Source organism: Macrotis lagotis, chromosome 8 (genome assembly GCF_037893015.1).
Source record: "Macrotis lagotis isolate mMagLag1 chromosome 8, bilby.v1.9.chrom.fasta, whole genome shotgun sequence".
NCBI classification, from domain to species: domain Eukaryota; kingdom Metazoa; phylum Chordata; class Mammalia; order Peramelemorphia; family Peramelidae; genus Macrotis; species Macrotis lagotis.
In genome coordinates this window covers 107,317,197-107,337,773 of record NC_133665.1, presented here as the reverse complement: position 1 = coordinate 107,337,773, position 20,577 = coordinate 107,317,197, and the positions used below count along the sequence as shown (strand labels likewise).

At 40.9% G+C, this 20,577-nt stretch overlaps 1 protein-coding gene across 3 annotated transcripts in view; it reads left to right on the top strand.

Annotated features, from left to right (window-relative positions):
- The window catches only part of CACNA2D2 (calcium voltage-gated channel auxiliary subunit alpha2delta 2), a 417,883-nt gene that overhangs the window by 337,595 nt on the left and 59,711 nt on the right, over nt 1-20,577 (top strand). The window lies entirely within an intron of this gene.

Here is a 20,577-nt window from a genome sequence, read left to right as displayed (position 1 = left end):
AAATATTTTCAGAGATCTAGTTTCACTTTTTTCCAACCTCAAGGGATAACTAAGCACTAGCAAGTTAAGGTCCTTGTGGAGACCAACACAAATGAAGGGAGCACAGGTAAACTCTAGAAAGAGGTCTAAGGGGGTTAACTTAGCCCTGTGGTCCTGAGTTGTGTCCACTGATAATTTCCAGAATGGGCCAGAAAAGGCATGGCACATGTATTTTCTGAAAAGGTTTGCAAACTGCATAAACACACACACACACACACACACACACAGAGTTTGTTACTAATGTCTGTGTTTGTTAATACTTGATTTATCACAAAATCAATCCCTACAGCCCAAAGTGGAGTTTTTCTACCATTTATTTATTAGCTGTATTTAGACATTCACATGTATTCAAACACAATCCCATTCATGTGAGTACTCTCTCCAAGAATGTAGGTCCAAGCCCTTCCAAGACCACCTGCCCATCCCATGTGACTCTTGTTCATGTCCTCCCCTAAGTTTGGCACATGGAGGCCAGACCACATGCTGAGGAAATGGGGAAGGAGTGGAACCCCCCACTCAGGTTCCCCTAACATCCTGAGGGTGTTTAAAAAAAACATTTCTAAAGAAATCACATTAAATAACCTGACTCATTAGGCTCCATGCTCTCTGACTCCAGCCTCTTTTACCCTCAGCAACCAAGCCTTCTCTGAGCTTGTCTCTATGGCAAGTCCCTTCTATGCAGGTAGCTGGAGGCTTGGATTAAAGAGTTCATCCCAACCTTTGCTCCATTCCACATTAAAGGATCCTTTGGAAATTTTGCTAAATCTGTGACTAGAAGGTATCTACTTGTGTTTGGAGTCTATGAGCCCTGTGTATCAGGGCTTTGATGTTACCTTGAGATGTCAAGGACCCCATCTCAATCTGATAAGAGCTGCAAGATTCACTCCATATAGTACCCCACATGGTAGGGCTGTAATTTGTTGTTGTTTTTCAGTAATTTCCACCATCATATCCAAGTTTTTATGATCCCATTCAGGGTTTTCTTGGAAAAGATATTGGAGGGGTTTTGCCATTTCTTTTTCTAGTTCATTTTACAGATGAGAAAATTGAGGTAAATAGGGTTCTTGTTCAGGGTCATACAGATAGTAAATATCTGAGGCTGGATTTGAGCTCAAGTCTTCCTGACGTCAAGCCCAAATCTCTATCTACTACACCACCTATATAATACATCTTCCATTATATTACATTTCCCCAATTCCACACTGGATTACCAATTTAACATCAACCCTTATGAAACACACTATGGTGATAAATCAGATTATATAACTGAGATTACAAAAAAAAGTCTTCACTTTACATCAATACAAAAAAAAAAATTCTTCACTTTACATCAATTTAGATCCCAGTACAGTGGGAAAAGTCTCAAGTTCAGAGTTGTATGTGTCACTTAGCATCATAGCTCCAAAGCTGGAAGGGTACTCATCTAACCCAACCCCTTCATTTTACAGCTGAGAAAACTGAGACCACAGAAAGGTTAGAGACAGGATTAGAACTTAGATCTACTGACCCTGGAATCAGTGCTCTTTCTACTGTCCCAGTGGAAATTCTCTGAGAATTGCTCTGGAAAATTCCCAGAATTTTCTGAGATCTTGATTTTATGCATCTATGTTGTAGGAGCAGGTATCTGAGGACAGGGACTTGTTCTGTCACATCCATTCTCTATTTCAGAATATCTCCCAGGGGCCTTAACAACCCAGCCTCTATCTTACCTCTCCCCCGCTGCCCACATGACCCTCTCCCTCAGGAGGAAAGGGATTGGCAAGGAGGCTACTATTATAACAATTGCATTTGACTTTGTAATCAGGGCCCCAGTGAAGCTCTGCAGGGAGTCTAGCATTCTGCCTAGGAAATTATAACAGATACACAAAAGGTAGGGGGAAAACTATTTTCCTTTCAAGGTTCAGGAAAGTCAACTTAACCCTGTGTCTGGGTCTTGCTGAGGATGTGGCAGTTTGATCATTGATAGTCCAGTAGCCAAAAAGACTCTTAGAATAGTGAAGATCCTGCCCAACTTAGCAGAGCCAAGTTCCAAAAGTTCATTTATAAAACAGTTGTTTGGAAATCAGGGGCCATCTTCCCAGTAAAAGTAATGGTAGTCGTGTTTTCAGGCTAGACAATATCCCTGGTTGATCCACAGTCACTGCAAGAGGGTTCAGTAAGAATACATCCAGCTTCATCTTGGTCCTGAGTTGAAAGAAGGGATAGATAGAAAGAGGAGATAGGGATTAAGTGATGGGACCAAGGAGGAAAATAAAGGGTTCCTAGGAACCTGAAATAATTCATACAAAGGTCTATGGTCCCTCAAAAGTCCTTTAAGTTCGAACATTAAAAGAGCTTTTAATCTAAGTGAATCTCTCACTAGAGAATAGTTACTTTCTTGCCTCCTTGTCATACTACATAGTATTTAATCTGTCAGTCAATAAATTTTTGTTAAGTGCCTAAGATGTGTTAGACACTGTGCTGTTCTGAGGATACAAATATGAAATCTTTTTAAATATTGTAGCACATGAAGAATATAAACTAAGATTCTTAACACCCCCAGTCTCTAGCACAAAGAAACATTTATTGAATAGAATTGAATTTCAGGCTGTGGGTCAAAAGGGAAAGTGATGAATTTTGGAGAGTGTAGAAGACAGAACAGAAAAAGCCTGGAAATCACCCTAATACTTTTTGTATGTTTGTTTCTCTCCCTTTACTCCCAGACCAAAAAATTCTCTAAAAACTCTTCAAATAAAAGACTATTTGTCAGAGTTGAAGCTTTGGGGGATGCAGGGAAAGGGAATGTAATAAGAAAGAGAAGAAGGGGGCCCAGAATAGCACTAAGTAGCGAAGCATCTATACAGTATGAAGTAAGGAGGCCTTGTTAAACTCTTAATTAGTGAATTTAGGAATAAGTAGCCTGATCTCCCCCCCCCCCCCCAGACTCAGCTAAGATCCCTTCTCAGGCCTCATTTTTTCTGTCCCCTCAGATTTCTCTCATCTTGATATAGTCGAAAAATACTTGGATTTGGAGTTAGAAAATCTGAGTCAAGAAGTAACCTTCCCTACTATTCCATGTATGACCTTGAGCAAGGAGCTTCTTCTTCCAAGGTCTCAGTTTCTTTATTTGTAAAATCAGGAAGGTGGGATAGTTAGTTGCTTGTTAAAATGCTTTCCAACCCCATATCTTCTGACTATAATAAATGTCAGTTTCTTCTAAATATCCCAGCAATCAGTAGTTCCTACTAATTCTTGACTCTTAAAAATCCACAAGCCCAGGCCCCTGGGCCACCTCCTGCAGCCTCAGGGAATGTGGGCATTTAAAAGACCCTGGGAAAAGCTGGTCCTCATACAAACAGAGGGGCTCAAGAAGAAGAACTGGACTACCTGACAAATTAATTCAGCCTCCATTAAAGAACTATGTGAGGGGAGAGCTAGAAAAGATACTGTTTAGATAAGCTACCATCTCTGCCTTTAGAGAACTCATAGTTTGGGTAGGAGGTTAAGACCCAAATGCAGAGCTTCTTAACATTTTTCTATCATTGTCCTTTTTGACAATCTGGTGAAAGCTATGGATCACTTAGGGGGAAGGGAAGGGAAGAAAATAAGCATTTATTTAGGAACTACTTGATACCAGACACTGTGTGTGTGTGTGTGTGTGTGTGTGTGTGTGTGTGTGTGTGTGTGTATTTATAAAATTATCCTCATAGATGAAGAAACTGAGGCAAACAGAAGTTAAATGCCCAGGGTCACATAATCAGTAGGTAACAGAGACTAGATTTTTAACTCACATCTTCCTAACTCCAAGTCCAGTACCTTATCCAATGCAACACCAGCTCAGAATAATCTTTTTAAGTGTGCAAAACAAAATACATAAGATAACAATGGAAAACAATTATATTGAAAAACAATTATAAAAAATTTTTGAACAAATTCATGGAACCAAAGTTAAGAACTTCCATGGCTTAGCACCCCAAGCTTTAGGCTTACATGGACTGGATCCAGCCTTGGGAAACAGTCTCAAAAATTATCTCTCTTTGTCTCAATTTACCCTACTCAAAATCTCTTATGGAAAATCTCCAACTATGACTCAAATATAGCTCTCATCTAGGTCTTCACCAACATAGGCAAAAGGGTTCCCAGTTTCTTTTGAATACCAAGGATAATATGTACCAGAACAGATTTTCAACAAATAGAAAAGGAAAGGGGTGGCTAGGTGGCGTAGTGGATAAAGGAAAGGGGCAGCTAGGTGGCGTAGTGGATAAAGCACCGGCCCTGGAGTCAGGAGTACCTGGGTTCAAATCCAGTCTCAGACACTTAATAATTACCTAACTGTGTGACCTTGGGCAAGCCAATTAAAAAAAATCTAAAAAAAAATAGAAAAGGAACAAAAAACACATAAAATACTCACAGATACATGCACATACACACATGTACACATGTAGATATGTAAAAACACACACAGAGCCCTTCAGACTAAAAGCAGTTCTCTATGATGTGGGCTTTCATTAGAATAAAACCCATCATGGAGCTGCAGTCCCTTGACATTCCAGGGAAACATATAAGCCTCCAAATTTATGGTGTTACCCTAAAATCTTGGGCTCCTCCAGAGAAACTGCTTACCCAATTCTTCCCAAGTGACTGAAGCTACCCAGGAACTCATTCATCCTCTTTCTAGAAGAATAGGTCCCCAAACTCTCCAGGAACTCTTGACATTCCTCCAGAAAGATAAGATTTCCTAAATCCTCAAGAACTCTCATCACTGACCACATGGTTTTGCACCATATTTCTAAGAAAAAGAAAGGAAAGAAAGAGAAAGAGAGAAACTATATGTGGTATATTCAAGCTTATTCCCAGAGAAGAACATAAACAGGAGAAAGGGCACACTGACTGTAGGTTCAAAGATTCTGGATTCAAATTTCATCTTTAAAATTTATTACCTGTGTAGAGCTGAACAAATCACTTAGCCTTCCTGGATCTCAGCTTTTTCATCTGTTAAATGATGGAGTTGATGTGGTCTCTGAGATCTCTTCCAGCTGTAGGTCTGTGATTCTTACTATGGTTGACCTGATCTACTTTCTTCTCTTCTTTGCAGAAGTGGGGGACTATGAGTGTGGAACACTGCATATACTGTCAGATATGTTGATAGGTTTCTGGAATGCTTTCTCACCTCTCCCTTTTTTTTCTATTCCTAATTACAAGGGACCCCTCACTGGGTGGGGGCAAGGGAAAGGATATATTTAGAAACAAAGGTGATGTAGAAACAAAAGCTATCAATAAAATTCATTTTTAAAATAGGTTCTGTTTATATTAAAAAGAAAAAACAATATTATCATCAATGAAACAATGTTATCATCAAATATTAGAATTTTGAATGAAAGGGACCTTAAAATATAAAATGGCAAAACTGGGGGACAGACTTTACAATATAGAAGGTCAGAGACTGGAAAGACTTTAGAACGAATAATCTAGAACATCAAAGCTGGGGGGGGCGGACTTTGTTATATGGGATACCTAGAGGATTTTGTCCTCAAAGTCTCAGTAGCAAAGACTCACAGGGGAGGAGATAGTATCAATGAAAATAGCATCCTTCTCCTCCAGGAAGAGCAAAGATCAACCAAGTGGGGTTAATCAGGAATGCTTACTGGAAGAAATAAGGTTTGAGCTTGAGTTTGGATTTTTCAAACTGAAGTGACCTATAGACATCTCACATTCAACATGTTCAAACAGAACTTATTTTCTTTTCCCCAAAGCCTCCTTCCCTTCCAAATTTCCCTATTCCTTTCCAAAGTCCCACCATACTTCCAGTCACCCAGATACACAAGTTCAAAATTATTCTGAATTCCTCACCCTCCTTCATCCCACAATCTGTTGTCAAATCTGTGCCTCCACAATATTTTCTGCATTTGTCCCCTTCTCTCTGCTCACATGACCACTACCCTAATTTGTTTTCTGATCACCTGCCACCTGAATAGTACCTTCCAAATTGGACTTCCTACTCAAGTCCCTCTCCTCTCTGATTTATCCTCCACCTAGAAGACAAAGTGATTTTCCTGAAATGCCTGTCCAAATGTCACTCCCCTGCTCAGTAAACTGCCTTGGCTTCTTAATGCCTTTGGTATCAAACATAATAACTCCTCTGTTTAGTTTTTAAAGCCTTTCACACTCTGGCCTCATCTTACCATTTTTCTGTCAGCTTTTACTCCCTTTCCCATGCTGTGCAGTCAACCTGACTTTTTTGATGATATTCACAATTGGAAAAGTATGCTGATTGATTGATTGGACTGTTTGAGAGAAGGCAAAAACATAGATTCATTCATTTATTCCTCTCAAATGTCTTGGGAATCATCTGTTTGGAGAACCAAAGCATATATATATATATATATATATATATATATATATATATATATACATATATATATACATATATATGTATATATATACATACACGTGTACTTGTGCACATACACACACACACACACACACACACACATGCACTCACATACACAATAGCAGGGCAAGCATGAGAAATGTGACTTATTCAGGGTTGTGGGAGGTAAGAGGAAGAAGAGATCCTTGTGGGCTGGAAAAAAGTCACAAAAGACTCCCTAAAGCAGGTGGCATTTTAGCAGAACCGTGAATAATGGGTAAAGTTTAAAGAAATAAAGAAGAGCCCACTATGGGGAGATGAAAGTGAATGAAAGTCTGAAGGTGGTATGGGAGACACAGATATCCTCAGGGACAGAGGATCCTATCACCAATTCTGGAGACCACTTTCAGCCCCCTCCCATAGAGGTGAGGTAGGGACTGAATAAGCAAGTGCTAACCTAGCAGACCCCTCTCCAGCATCCCTACCTGCCATGCTCTTGACTGACCTCAGGAGGTTCTCCAGCTCTCTCCCAAACCAGAAAGAACAATGACAACCTCAGGTGAAAATCAGTTGTGCTCATAATATCATGTGGAAGATTTTTGTGACTCTATCAAAACATTATTTTTCTGGATTTTTACTTTTTCCATCATATTCTAACCCAGCATTCTCACTCAAGTCAATCCCAAATCTAGTCCCACCCCTCTTTCCTTCCCCTTAACCCCAAATCAAACTTCAGGACCCAAGCCTGGTCTCAGATCTAAAACAAGAAAGTGGAGGAAGTGTTTGAAGATCCTATTCCATTTACTTTCCATTCAATTGTAGAACACTCTAGAGGCAACTGGGTGACACAAAAGATACAGCACTAGCTCTGGAGTCAGGAGGACCTGAGTTCAAATCCAACCTTAGATACTGGCTCTATGAATTTGGGCAAGTCACTTAACCCCACTGCCTTACCAAAAAAAAAAAACAAGGAACATTGTCAGACTATCTAGGTTCAAAACCCAGTTTTGAGACATGCTACATATACATATATATATATATATCCTTAAGCAAGGCATTTAGCCCTGTTTAGCCTCAGCTTCCTCATTTGTCATATGAGGGGTCTGGACTAGGTGATGTCAACAGTCCCTTCTAGTTCTAAAGGTCTTTTCTCCTCTGTGCTTCCATGGTGAATTGGATCTGTATACAGTTATCTGTATACATATCCATAGCCATACAAATGCGCTGTTGTCTCTTTTCCATGCTTTTGCTTTTCTGTCTGTGTATATAGATTTTTTTTATCTGTATGTATGTATGTGTGTGGGTATGTCTGTTCATGTCTGGGTTAAGTCTGGGTGGGTGAAGATGAGAATAAGTGTGACAAGTGGCCCTTTTATGGGAATGTTGCTGGGGGCAGGATGAGATCTGGTCTGGGCATCATCATCATGTTTCCCTTAGAGATCCAGGAACAAGTGAGAGTAAGACTGACTATAGCAGACTTAATAGGGAGTAAACAGGCATGGCCAGGGTTCCAAACTTCAGTCACAACCATCTGCTGATCTCCCATCTGGCTTGCCCAGAGGTCTCTGGCTGTCTGCTGGTTCAAACTCCCAGTCTGTATGTATGTCCCCCTCTTTCTCTCTTGGGAGGGGGGCTTCAACTTCCTCCTGCCTAGTGCCACCAAAGCTTAGGGCCAAGGGCTAGCTCTGATTCCAGGTGAATGGCACCAACTGCCAAAGCTTCAACACAATGCATTAGCACAAATAGTGAAGCCATTAACTATCAGAGCCAGGCTCAGGAGCTGCAGATGGGCTACTGGGAAGGCTTGGGGGTAGAAGGAAGGAACAGAGTGCAGGTGGGCAGCTGGGAGACAGGTCAAGGCTGTCTCCAGCCAGCCCTGGTGCAGAAGTGATTTCCAGTGGAGCTGGGGTGTCAGGGATTTTCTTCCAGCCACTCAACAACATCTTAATAAGCCTTAGCTGTGTGGTTAATTGTGGTTAAACGATAGCTAGGTAATGCAGTGGGTAGAGCACCAACCCTGGAGACAGGAGGACCTGAGTTCAAATCCAGCCTCAGACACTTAATGATTGCCTAACTGTGTGAGCTTGGGCAAATCACTTAACCCCATTGCCTTGCAAAAACAAAAAAACAACGAAAAAAAGAATTGGGACTAAATTGTGAGTTGATTCACCTTGATGGATACAGCTCCTCTCAGCAGTTCAGTGAGCTAGGATACCCTAGAAGACTTGCTATGGATAATGCTATCCATTTCTAGAGGAAGAAAAACAAAACAAACAAAAACCCTACAGAATCTGAATGGACACTATATTCACTTTTTAAAAAATTTCTCATAGATATATATATATATATGTATATATATATATGACTCATTTTGCTGCTAAATGACTAATGACTAATCTGTAAACATGTTAAACATAAATGTGTATGTACCATATTCACTAGATTGTTCACCACTGAGAGGAGGGGTTGGAAGGGAGGGTGGAAGGAAATTATGTAACTTAAAAATATGCATATGCATGTGAATGAATGTTAAAAACTTTCATAACATATAATTGAAAAATAAAATTATCAATTGAAAAAAGAATTGGAGTTAAAAGAGCCAAGTTTCTCAGTTGGAAGAGGCCTCCAATCCAACTCACACTTAGTACTTGAATAGGAGCCTAGACCACAGAATGCCCCACAAACTCCCTTATAGCTTCTACTCAAAAATCTCCACCAACAAGAAACTTACTACATCTCAAAGTTATCCCATTCATGCTTTCATGAACATCTCTAAACAGTGGTATATTTTTCTTTGTACTAAGCTAAGGCTTCTTGGTCCCTGGCTAAGAACAAGGGTTAATATCTGTTCTTAAATGGAGTCAGACTCCACTCTTTGGTTCCTGCCTCTGGTTCTGCCCCAGGAGTGAGCAGAACAAAGCTAATCCCTTTTTTACATGACAGTCCTTCAAATATAGAAAGGCATGGGTCCTATTTCCCCTCTGTTTTCTCTTATACAGACTTAGCATCTCCTGTTCCTTCAATCTCTCCTTATATGACACAGCCTCCAGGTCGCTCCCCAGTCTGCTGCCATCCTTCCAACAAGCTTCACTTTATCCATGTTTTCCCTAAAATATGATATCCAGAATTAAACACATTATGACAGTGCAGTCTGACCAAATCACAAGATCACATTCTGAACCATAAGCCTCTCTCACAATAGCCTTCTCTCTCCTCTTAAAAGTCTCACCATTAGTGAAGTGGGAACACATCATCCCCAGAGAGCTCCTGTAATATCTAGGATTGAAAAATCATCATTTAGGTGACTCCGCATCCATGAAATAAGTTGTTACTTGAAGAGGTCGCTATGGGTGAGATCTGGGACAGGAAAGGTTTTTTTTTTTATTTGTTTGTTTTTTTGCAAGGCAATGGGGTTAAGTGGCTTGCCTAAGGCCACACAGCTAGGTAATTATTAAGTGTCTGAGATCAGATTTGAACCCAGGTACTCCTGACTCCAGGGCTGGTGCTCTATCCACTGCGCCACCTAGTTGCCCCAACAGGAAAATTTCTAACTGCAGAGGAGTCATCAAAAGAACAATTCCTCATTAGGGGTAGGAACAGGAAAACAATATGGCAGGTCCAAGTATTAGGAGGTAGTGATCAACCCCAAAGACTCTACTTCTCAACTTTAGAAAAACCATAGCAGCAAGGAAGAATTTTGTCCCTCATCTGCTGCTTACTGGGTGTGAACTTTGTCAGGTTCCTTTCTCTCTCTCTGGATTTCAGTTTCCTTATCTGTAAAATTGGAGAAGAATGTGACCTCTTAGGTGCCTTCTAACTGTAAATTCTTTAGGTGCCTTCCCCACCCCTGTTCTCAGATTCTCCATCAGTAAAATGAAGATGAGCCACTTGATTTCTGATATCTCTTTTGAGTTTTGATCATCTATAATGTGTCCAAGGTTACAAAGTAAGTTAATGGTAGAGTCAGAATTAGAATGCAGATCTTCTGCCTTCTAATTCAAAACTCTTTCCCTCTACAGTCTCTTTACCTAATCTCTATGCAAAGGAGGTAGAAGGGGTTTTAATGGCTGCAACCCTGTACTAACCTACCAGGCTCTACTGAACATTGGCAGAACAGCTGGGTTCTGGAGTAAGTGTTATAATCCTCGTTAGTGGGACCTGGCCCTCAGACCAGCACTTCCCACAGATGGGCGACAGGTGCAGAATATACCAATAACAATTTAGGGCAGAGGATGATGGCGGCCTTGCTGACTGCCTCCTCCTGCTGCCAACCCCCAGCCACTCAAGGACCATTCAGCTTCAGCCAGCAATTTCAGAAACAGAGGCAGTGTGCCTGGATAAAGCAATCCAAAAGAGGGTCTATGAGTTACCACAGTTATAGGAAATGGGAGAACCTACAAAAAGAGCCCTCTCCCCTTCAATCCTTTCTCAACCAACACACACTAGGGACTGAATTCAGAATTCTATGCTGGTAACTGAAGGAGAAATACCCCTCTCATCTGTCTGCCCTTCCTCCTTTTGGGTCTAACTCTCTTCCTTACATTCCAACCTTATATCTAAGTTAAAACAAGATAGAGGACTCAGTTCTTGGAGATACTTTTCCATTGCATTTCATCAAATGGAAATCAACAATAGCATATCCATCTACCAACATAGAACCTTCTCACTTCCACCTTCATTTTGTAAATGAGGGAAACTAAGGTTTCACTTAACTTCCTAAGTGATCAGGGAATGGAGATAGTGCCTGGTATATAGTAAGCACTTAATAAATGTTGATTAAGCTACTCAACAACCCCATGTGATGGATAATATAGATACTATTATTCTCATTTCACAGATGACAGAACTGAGACACTAGACATAAAAACCAAAAATAAATCTATCACTGACCTAAAGGAGCTTACAATCTAACTAAGGTATAGAACATGTTCAGAAACATATTCAAAATAAATACAAGGTAATTTTATGGGGAAAGCATTAACAACTTGGGGATCAGGAAGGCCCATATGTAAAAGGTAGCATTTGAGCTAATTCTTAAAAGGAAGCTGATCTACCCAAGAGGCAAAAGTGAAAAGGGAGAACATTCCAGTTATTGGGGGCAGGCAGTACCAATGGGGAAACATGCCTACCAATACAGATCCTAACCACTTTCCTTCCAGTTTTTGCAGATGCATATTCCTTCCGAGGCAAGGAAAAGCTTCACCTCCTCAGTGATCAAAAATGAAAGCAAAGCTGAGCACAGGAAGGTATAGGGCCATGATCGCTCTAAAGCCCTGACTGGCACTTTAGAGCTTCTGTTCAGAGACAGTTCTGAGGCTCCCAGTAGATCTATTAGGAATCTTTATCACTGCTGATAACCTCCCAGAATAAATGGGGCTAGAGGGGTGCCGATTATATATTTAAAAGGGGCCTGGCTGTCCTGACCCCAATTTCCATCTGGAGTTCTTTCCTCTGCAGTCCAGCTGTCATCTTACAAGGAATAAGCCCCCTCCCCCATCCTTCCCCCTACCTGGACATCCACTAATTTTCAATCTTGGCTTATCAGCTCTAGGCTAAAATATTAATTTCGAAATGAAGAAAATGAAAGAACTATTCCTTTCAAGTCTCCTCTGCAGGAGAGGGTGGATGAGACTGGCAAGCAGAGAGCCAGGTTTCCATTAGATTCCTATGCACATCTTGCATCTTTTCCCCTTCCCCCAAGGATGCATATGGGGTGGAAACCTAAGGACCTGACTGGGAGACTTTGGCAAGGGGAACTTGAAGTTACCCTGGGGACCCTTTCCTTGAAAGGGAACAACTGTGATCAGTGCCTGAACACTGAGCCTGACCTTCTAGGGATGGAATCTGATTGGTTTCAGGGGTGACTAGGTGGTGCAGTGGATAGAATACTGGCCCTGGAGTCAGGAGAACCTGAGTTCAAATCTGACCTCAGACACTTAATAATTACCTAGATGTGTGACCTTGGGCAAGCCACTTAACCCCATTGCCTTGCAAAAAAGAAACTAATTGGTTTTGTGTGATTGACTCATCCTGGTTCCAATTTCCCCTGACCAAAAAAAAAGAGAGAGAGAGAGAAAGAATTGAGTTCCTATTAGAAAGATGAACTTCTGGAAGGTTGGTTGTCTTTGATTCAAGCAAGTGTGTCAATTCCAGTTTATAAATTCTAAAAGAAAGGAGGCCCTCTCTGGTGTGGTGGAAGGAACCCTATATTTGGTATCAGAAGAGCTAGGTTACAAACAATGAGAGGACTGGCCCAAATAACCAATCAGAAAGGTCCCTTCTAACCCCAAATTCATTCATAAATGTAATATGCAGTGATAGCAATAATTTAAAAATTATGAAAAAAATTGTCAATGGCTTTGAAACAAATTATCTAGTTCATTTGTGTATGTGTTTTCAGGAACAAATCATAGCTTTCTCATTTAACCTGGCTCAGACTCAGTAAAATGTACTCACAATGACAATCGTGGAAATGGGGAAGACCCAGAAAGGTGTTGAGAGACTTGAGGAGCTGGCCTGGGATCAAACATTAACCACAGATAATGAATGAAGCAGATACTCAGAATATCTGAGTTATCCCCAGTAAAACAGATGGGACACTTGAATTTATGTTTCCCTACCCCTCCTTTACTTCCTGAATGACAAAGGTCCTTTCTTAACCAGACCCTTTCCCTCCACTTATACTAACCACAAAAAAAAGATTTTTCTCCATCTTATCTAAGGTGGAGTTGCTAACTATAGGCATGGGCATGCAGCAGTAACTGTTGAATCTTCCAGTATCAAGAGAGTCACAATATTCTGGAAAGGTTTGAAATAACAGCAGAGGAGATAGATCTGTTCACCTCTGATATGTGGAGACAAAGGGTTGGAGGGAGACAAGGTAAGTCACAATGACCATAGGAGTTGGGCACTTTGGCCCTATGGCAAAATAGAATAGCAGAAGAATTGGGGACTAACTAAATATTCAGGTCAGAGAAGGCCTGACCCAAAGTCAGAAGTGAAAGAGATGTTGTCCCATCTCTGTTTCTGCAAGAGATCATGGTGGGTAAGCAAAGAGAGAGAGAGCGAGCAAGAGAGAGAGAGAGAGAGAGAGAGCGAGCAAGAGAGAGAGAGAGAGAGTTACCCAGCATTGAAGGCCTCTGACAATATTACTTTTTATAAGCCATTTTCTGGTTCATGAAATGTTTATTACTGTTTCTTTTCTCAGAGATCTTTCCTCCCCCATGAACATATATACATGCATACATGTGAACTCACAAGTTCACTCAAACTAAAAATTTTCACCCATGAAACAGAAAACCTTCAACTCCTTCTGCAATTCTGTAGTCCCCTGCCCCTCCCCTCCCATATCTCCAGGGGATCTCCAGATCCCCTGCATATATGTGGGCATGCACAGATGTTTTGCATATATTTGCATATTGTTCATGAACTTCTATCTCTCTTGTGGGTTTTTTACGCATGTCTATATTTTATTATTTATGTGCACATGTATTTATTTACATGGTGGTGGAGTAGGTCACAGGTATGTATTAGGAGAATGAGTTTCCATCTGCTGCATTGGTTTAGTAAAATTGCCATGAAGAATAACAGATGAGCACCATGTGTGTGTGTCCATAAGGGGGTCCAGACCAGCCGACTTTGCTGGCAGACAGCCCCATTTCACCCCCACATTCCATCAACTTCATTAACAGGAATTTCTAATGGGAATTCCATTTGCCACACAATCAGTTCCCCATTTCCATCTCTATGTGTATATGTCTGTCTCTCTGACTTTATGATGCTTTCTTTTTATTTATATTCTCTTTCTAGTTCTGTCTCTCATATGTATGCCCATATTGTCTTTGTCGTCTCTTGGTCTCACAGGCTCTATGACTCTACCTAACCCTACTCTCTTTCCTTGAACTCTTCCTCTCCCTAAATCCCTCAGGCAGCTTCTATGATCCTTCTCTCTAAAGTCCTTTTCCCCAGTAATGGAAGGAGGGAGAGGAGGCAAGGGTGCTGCTATAAAGAGAGAGACTGACACTGTCTCATCTGACTGCAGATATTTTATTCGAGCTTTAGCATGACTGGCAGTTTGGCTCTATCCCAAGCAGGTAACTACTTAACACTGCTGTCATTCTCGGTGGAGGCAAAAGGTTCATGTCAGAAAGTAGAGAAGTCCAGTTTCTTCTCCCTATGGTAACACAAAGTCACAGAGGACAAAACACACCTTCCTGGGCCAGGGAGATGGGTTGACCTTCCATAGGCAAACTTTTTCAAAGATATTCTTGAAAATCAAGTCTTCTGGAATGCCTACAGTTTAGGAGGATGCCAATATAACTGTTAATCCATGAACACTATGACTGCCTACCCAAATCTTATAAAAAGCTCGAGCCCCCGCAAGTCAAGGTGGAGTAGACATTCTGCATACAGTAGAGAAATCAGCTGATTCAGGACCATGGCCAGCAGTTTATCATGAGGTTAGTGCCTTTGCAGGGCCTCCTGCTGCCAAATCTAAAGAGTGGTGGGTTTTCAAAAAGAAGAGAACTAAGGAAGTAAGCAGTCAGTTTTAACTGGATTTATTTTCATGAATAGATAAAAATCCATAGAATCTAAGCTTTTTGAGAGCAAAAACTTATTATTTTTTCATTTATAGCCTCACCTATATTTAGTTGCTTTCACCTTAGATCCTCAATGAATTTTGGTCGAATTAAATGTATTACTTTTGTGTTTAGCCCAGCTGACTGTATGCAAGTCACTACTATTAAGGTATTTGCACAAGGTTTAAGTATAATAAATATACTTTGAAAAATTGGTCTGCTAAGCTGTAGGATATGTCCTTTGAGATGAACTCTGGCTCTAGACTGAATGATAAAGTCTAGATTGGAATCATAACTCCAAAAGCCCTGGACTAGTAAGAAAGTGGAGCTATCAAGGTGAGGGATGAAATAATTGGTGGTCACCAACTTGGAGACTGCTCAGAGTCCATGAATTTTGTAACCTTGCCCTTGTCCTTGTAAAAAGGTTTACCTAAAAATTTAGAAAATAAAATCAAATACACTAATTTGCAGTCATCTCACCACTTCCAGCCCTGTTTTCATTACAGAGAGAAAGTGCATCAGAGCCGTGTTTATAACCCCTTTTAGATAACAAATCACATTTTCTTTTTGCCAGAGAGTGTGTAGAATTGATATTTTTCCCCTCGGTTTAATGGGTTTGTGTGTTCAGGAATGATCTTCATCAACCGAGACTCCTGATTGTGTTTGATGTAATGTCAGCTTTCATTAAGCTCTCCGATCCCAGCCTGGATAAGAATGCCTACTGGCTGTACAATCTAGTCCCAGCTTTGCCCCGAGCCTAGACCTAAACCATCTTAGAATTGACACTAGCCTAAACCCAACCTTAGTCCCAAGGTCAGGTAGGAACCAAACCCCAACCCAAACCTGAACCTGATTCTAGTCTTGTCCAGCCCCATCCCAAAGTTTATCATTAACCCCAACCCCAACCTAGCTTCAACTACAATGGAGTCTAAAGACTAGAATATTTAGTACCACTCCTGGTCCTACTCCCGTCCCCACCCTAGCCTTAAAACTGATACCAAGCCCTTACAATAATCTTTACCCCACTCTCAGTTCTGATCAAAGTTCAAGCCCTGTTCCCCAGGTCTGCACAAGAATTCATCCCTAACTTTCCCTCTAACTAGCTCTAACCAAACTATAATTAATCCAACACCCCTAGCCAAGCACTAATCCCAGCCCTAACTCTGACTCCAATTTTAGTCCATATTCCCAAACTGTCCCAGCACAACCTTAGACCCATGTCCCAACCCCCAAATCTAGTCTTTATGCTCTCTCCAGGAGTAGAACAGGCCAGGTTCAGGCCAGGAATTCTATCATTAGACCATAAGTAGAAGAAACACCTAGACACTTGTTTCCATGGCCTAGCTTCCTTGAGATGGGGTTCCTTTTAACTCCAAAGTCCTCGGAGAAAGGAGAAATTCTTGGCATAGGGGTGATTACCTAGGTCCCTAATGCACTCAATTTAAGGCCACCCTCCTGCCAAGGTCAGAAAGCTTACAATTGGTCTCGATCCCAGCCCCCCCCCCCAACCCCAGGGAAGAGGTATAGTTGCAGCTGAGCAAACAATGATTTCTCAAAACAAACAAAGGACCTAAAGCAGTGGGAGGCAATAAGCTTAGAGACATAGACTCATAAGTGTCAGAGCTGAAAAGAAGTTTAGATATCATCTAGCCCAACTCCATCATTACAGAAAAGAAAGTTAAGGCCCAAAATAGGCAAGGGACTTGAACAACATCACATAGTAAATGAGTAGCAAATCTATGATTAAAACCTGAAAAAAGGGTGGTGCAGTGGATAGAGCACCGGCCCTAGAGTCAGGAGTACCTGAGTTCAAATTCGGCCTCAGACACTTAATAATTACCTAGCTGTGTGGCCTTGGGTAAGCCACTTAACCCCATTGCCTTGCAAAAAACAAAAACAAAAAAGGAAGTGTAGCCTAATAGAAAGAAACTTGAATAAAGAGTCAGGAGACCTGTCTTCTGATCCTCTCTCTGTAACTTTGAGTGAGTCATTTTGCTTCGTTGAGCCTATTTCCTCTCTAAAATGAGAGAACTGTACCCCATTATGTCTAGGCTCTCTTCCATTTTGAAATCCATGACACTGGACTATATGCAAAACCTGCCATTAGAACTGAGAGATAAAAAGTTTACATACAATTTTGTCTCTACCCTCCTGGAGCTCAGCTAGGTGGCACAGTGGAGCACAGGCCCTGGAGTTAGGAGTACCTGAGTTCAAATCCAGCCTCAGACACTAAATAATTACCTAGCTGTGTGGCCTTGGGCAAGCCACTTAACCCCATTGCCTTGCAAAAAAAAAACAAAAACAAAAAACTAATGCAAGGGGCAGCTGGGTGGCACAGTGGATAGAAAGCACCAGCCCTGGAGTTGGGAGGCCCTGAGTTCAAATATGGCCTCAGACACTTAATAATTGCTTAACCATATGACCTTGAGCAATGCCTTGCAAAAAAAAAAAACTAAGTGCAAGATTACTACTTACTACCTTATGAACTTGAGCAAATCACTTAACTGTCTAGGTCTCAATTCTCTCATCTTTGAAATGAGAAAGTTGGGCTAAATTCCTCAATTGATAAAAGATCAAAGGATCTGAATAAGCAGTTTTCAGAGGTAGAAACCAAGCTATCCATAGTCATAGTAAAAAAAAAAAAAGTTCAAATTCACAAATAATCAAGGAAAGGCAAAGTAAAGCAATCAAATGCATTATATTAGCAAAGTTGATTTTTTTTAAGAGAAATGACAAATGCTGGAGCAACTGTGGGAAGAAAGGCAGGTACATTAAAACTCTGCTCATAAAATTGTAAAGTAGTTCAATCATTTTGGAAAACAATTTGGAACTCTGCCCGAAAAATGTGCATCCCCTTTGGTCCAATGAAACCACAATTAGGTCTATACCTGAAGAGACCAAAGAAGAAAAGGACACATAGTACAAAAATATTTATAGCAGTATTATGTGGGGACAAAGAATGAGAACCAAGTAGATGCCCATTAATTGGGGATTGACTGAGCAAGTTTTGATATTTAAATATAATGGAAGATCAATGTGCTATGGCAGCTAGTGGATAGAGCACCAGCCCTGGAGTCAGGAGGACCTGAGCTCAAATCTGACCTCAGACACTTAATAATTACCTAGCTGTGTGGCCTTGGAAAGTCATTTAACCCCATTGCCTTAAATAAAAATTAAAAGAAAAAAAGCATTTATTTCACAAAAAAACAAGGGGGGGGGGGGAGATTTGTTTCAGTAGAGCAAAATACCACCACTTTAGAGGTTCTCTCCAATCAAAGTACCTCCCCTTGCCTGTGTCTAAATCATAGAAGATTCCTTGAGTGATGGGACAGTTTGGAACCCAAAGAGATCACTTTGTTCTAAGAACTTCTGATTATTACCATCAATCAGAGCATTAAAAAAAGAAAAAAAAATATGCTTGGCACTGCCATGGAGACTATCCAGTGCAGAGTCAATATTAAAGAGGGATTTGCTATAGCTGGTAAGGTCCTCCAGATGCTCCTCATTTGCATATGACTGATTATATTAAACCCTGAAATATTATAGGCCCTACTAAATGAGATCTACCCTCACTCCAAGGAATTCTAACTATCCACACAAGAAAATCAACCAGATGAAGAATACCTGTTGTTACATAACAAATTATGAAATATAAATTAATGGACAGCCAATTGAAATAGACAATCTTGCCCAAGTACACACACACACACACACACACACACACACACACACACACCCCTTGAATCCAGGTCTTCCAGACTCTAGAGAGCTCACTATTCACTAAAGGTTGTTCTCATTCAAGATATTAGCAAATCAAAGCTTTACCAATACAAGATGAGTTTTACCTGTCTTCCACTTTGTTATCTGCAACTAGCTTTTTAACAATGTAGCTACCATCACTGAATTAGTCCTAGGAAATACATTCTCATAACTTTGCCATACATAAGTCCACTTAACTGTCCCTGTGGCTTCACATTCCAATGACTATCTTCAACAACCCTTTCTTTATAGTGGTTTTTGTGGGGGGAAGAGGGGGAGAGGGTTGCAGGTTTGGGGCTTAGCTTAATAGCTACCACACAGTCAGTACTTAAAAATTACATTTTCATTGATTCATTTGCTTCTAGGACTCCCTAAAGTGTGAAGATGGGGGTGGGAATAGGAGTAGAATAAGAAGAGTGCCAAACCCAGTCACTAAAAGACAGAGAAGAGAGATAGAGAACTAGGAATCAATGCAGCTGGTCTCTGAATGCAAATTGAGGGACCTGGGACTTGGTGCCTGAAGCTAAGGATTAAAAGATATCTGTAAGGTTTATTAAAATAGCAACACAAAAGAACCCAGGATCCCAAGGCAAAATCCTAGGAGAAGTCTTCAATATTGGGTGGATTCAAAGAAGGAAATGGACAGGAAGCTGGAGACATAGGCAAGGTAGAATGGCCAGGCTGGAAAGCCAGAGTTTGCAGGAGATCTTATGGTCAGAGAGATTAGAGCCAAAAGAAGACTTATGAACCATCTAGTCCAACCTTCTCATTATGAAAATACAAAAACTGAATCTCAACAAAAAGTGTAAAGCTGCTATAAAGTCACACAGTGAATGTTAGGCCTAAGACTAGGAGCACTAGTTCTCCTGAGGGACTGGGGACCTGGGAAGGCAGAATGTGCATGCGATGACCTGTGGGAGGTCAGAATAGACTACAACTCCTGTCTAAGTATCTTAGAGCCCATCAGGCACAATTGTTATTAATCAATATAGAACAAGTCCCCAAATGGGCCAGACACAGATAAAGGGACATTTACTATATGTGCCCTAAACCTCACCTTGGATCTAGGACCAAGTATCTCTACCCCTATTTTGAAAAATAAAATGGAATCAAGCAGAGAAGAGAAATGAGGAACAACCTATTTCATTTTGGACCCAAGCATGGGTTACATGTGGGTGAAGCATTGGTTTTGGAGAAGCTGGGTTCCAAGGAGGGGATAGCCTTTCTTTTTTTCCCTCTGGCTATAATGATGGGAACAGGGGAAGGATCTCCAGGAACTGTTCCTAAGCAACTTCTCTCCTGCTCCTCCTAAGGAAGGTGTGACTATCTCATCCAACATTTCATACAATCTATGATTCCCAGAGCCAGGAAGACAATCTTAGAAAAGATCTAGCTCCTGTACCCTCCCACTGCCCCACTCATATCCAGGGGCCAAGAAACACTTTCAGACATTGCTTTCTCCCATGGTTCCCATTTTTTCCCCAACATTTGCTAAAATTGTACACTTTAATATAATGTTAAAGTTAGGAAGTATTTCAGAAATTATCTAGTCTACCTCCCTCATTTTACTGATATAGTAACTGAGGCCAAGAAGGGTGAAGGAACTAGTCCCAGGTCACACAAAAAGTAAGGATCAGTCAGAACTAGAACTCAGATACTTACCTTCCCTCTACTATGCCAAGCTCAGGCAATGGCTCTCTGTGATCTCAGAATCCCACTTCTAGGAAAGGAGTAATCTTTCATTCTCTACAACCTCTAACTGAAGCTACTCCAGACCACCTCCACCATCACTAGCACCACCATAAACTGATATAGCTTAGACCCAACAATGTGGTCAAATGGAGTTTAATG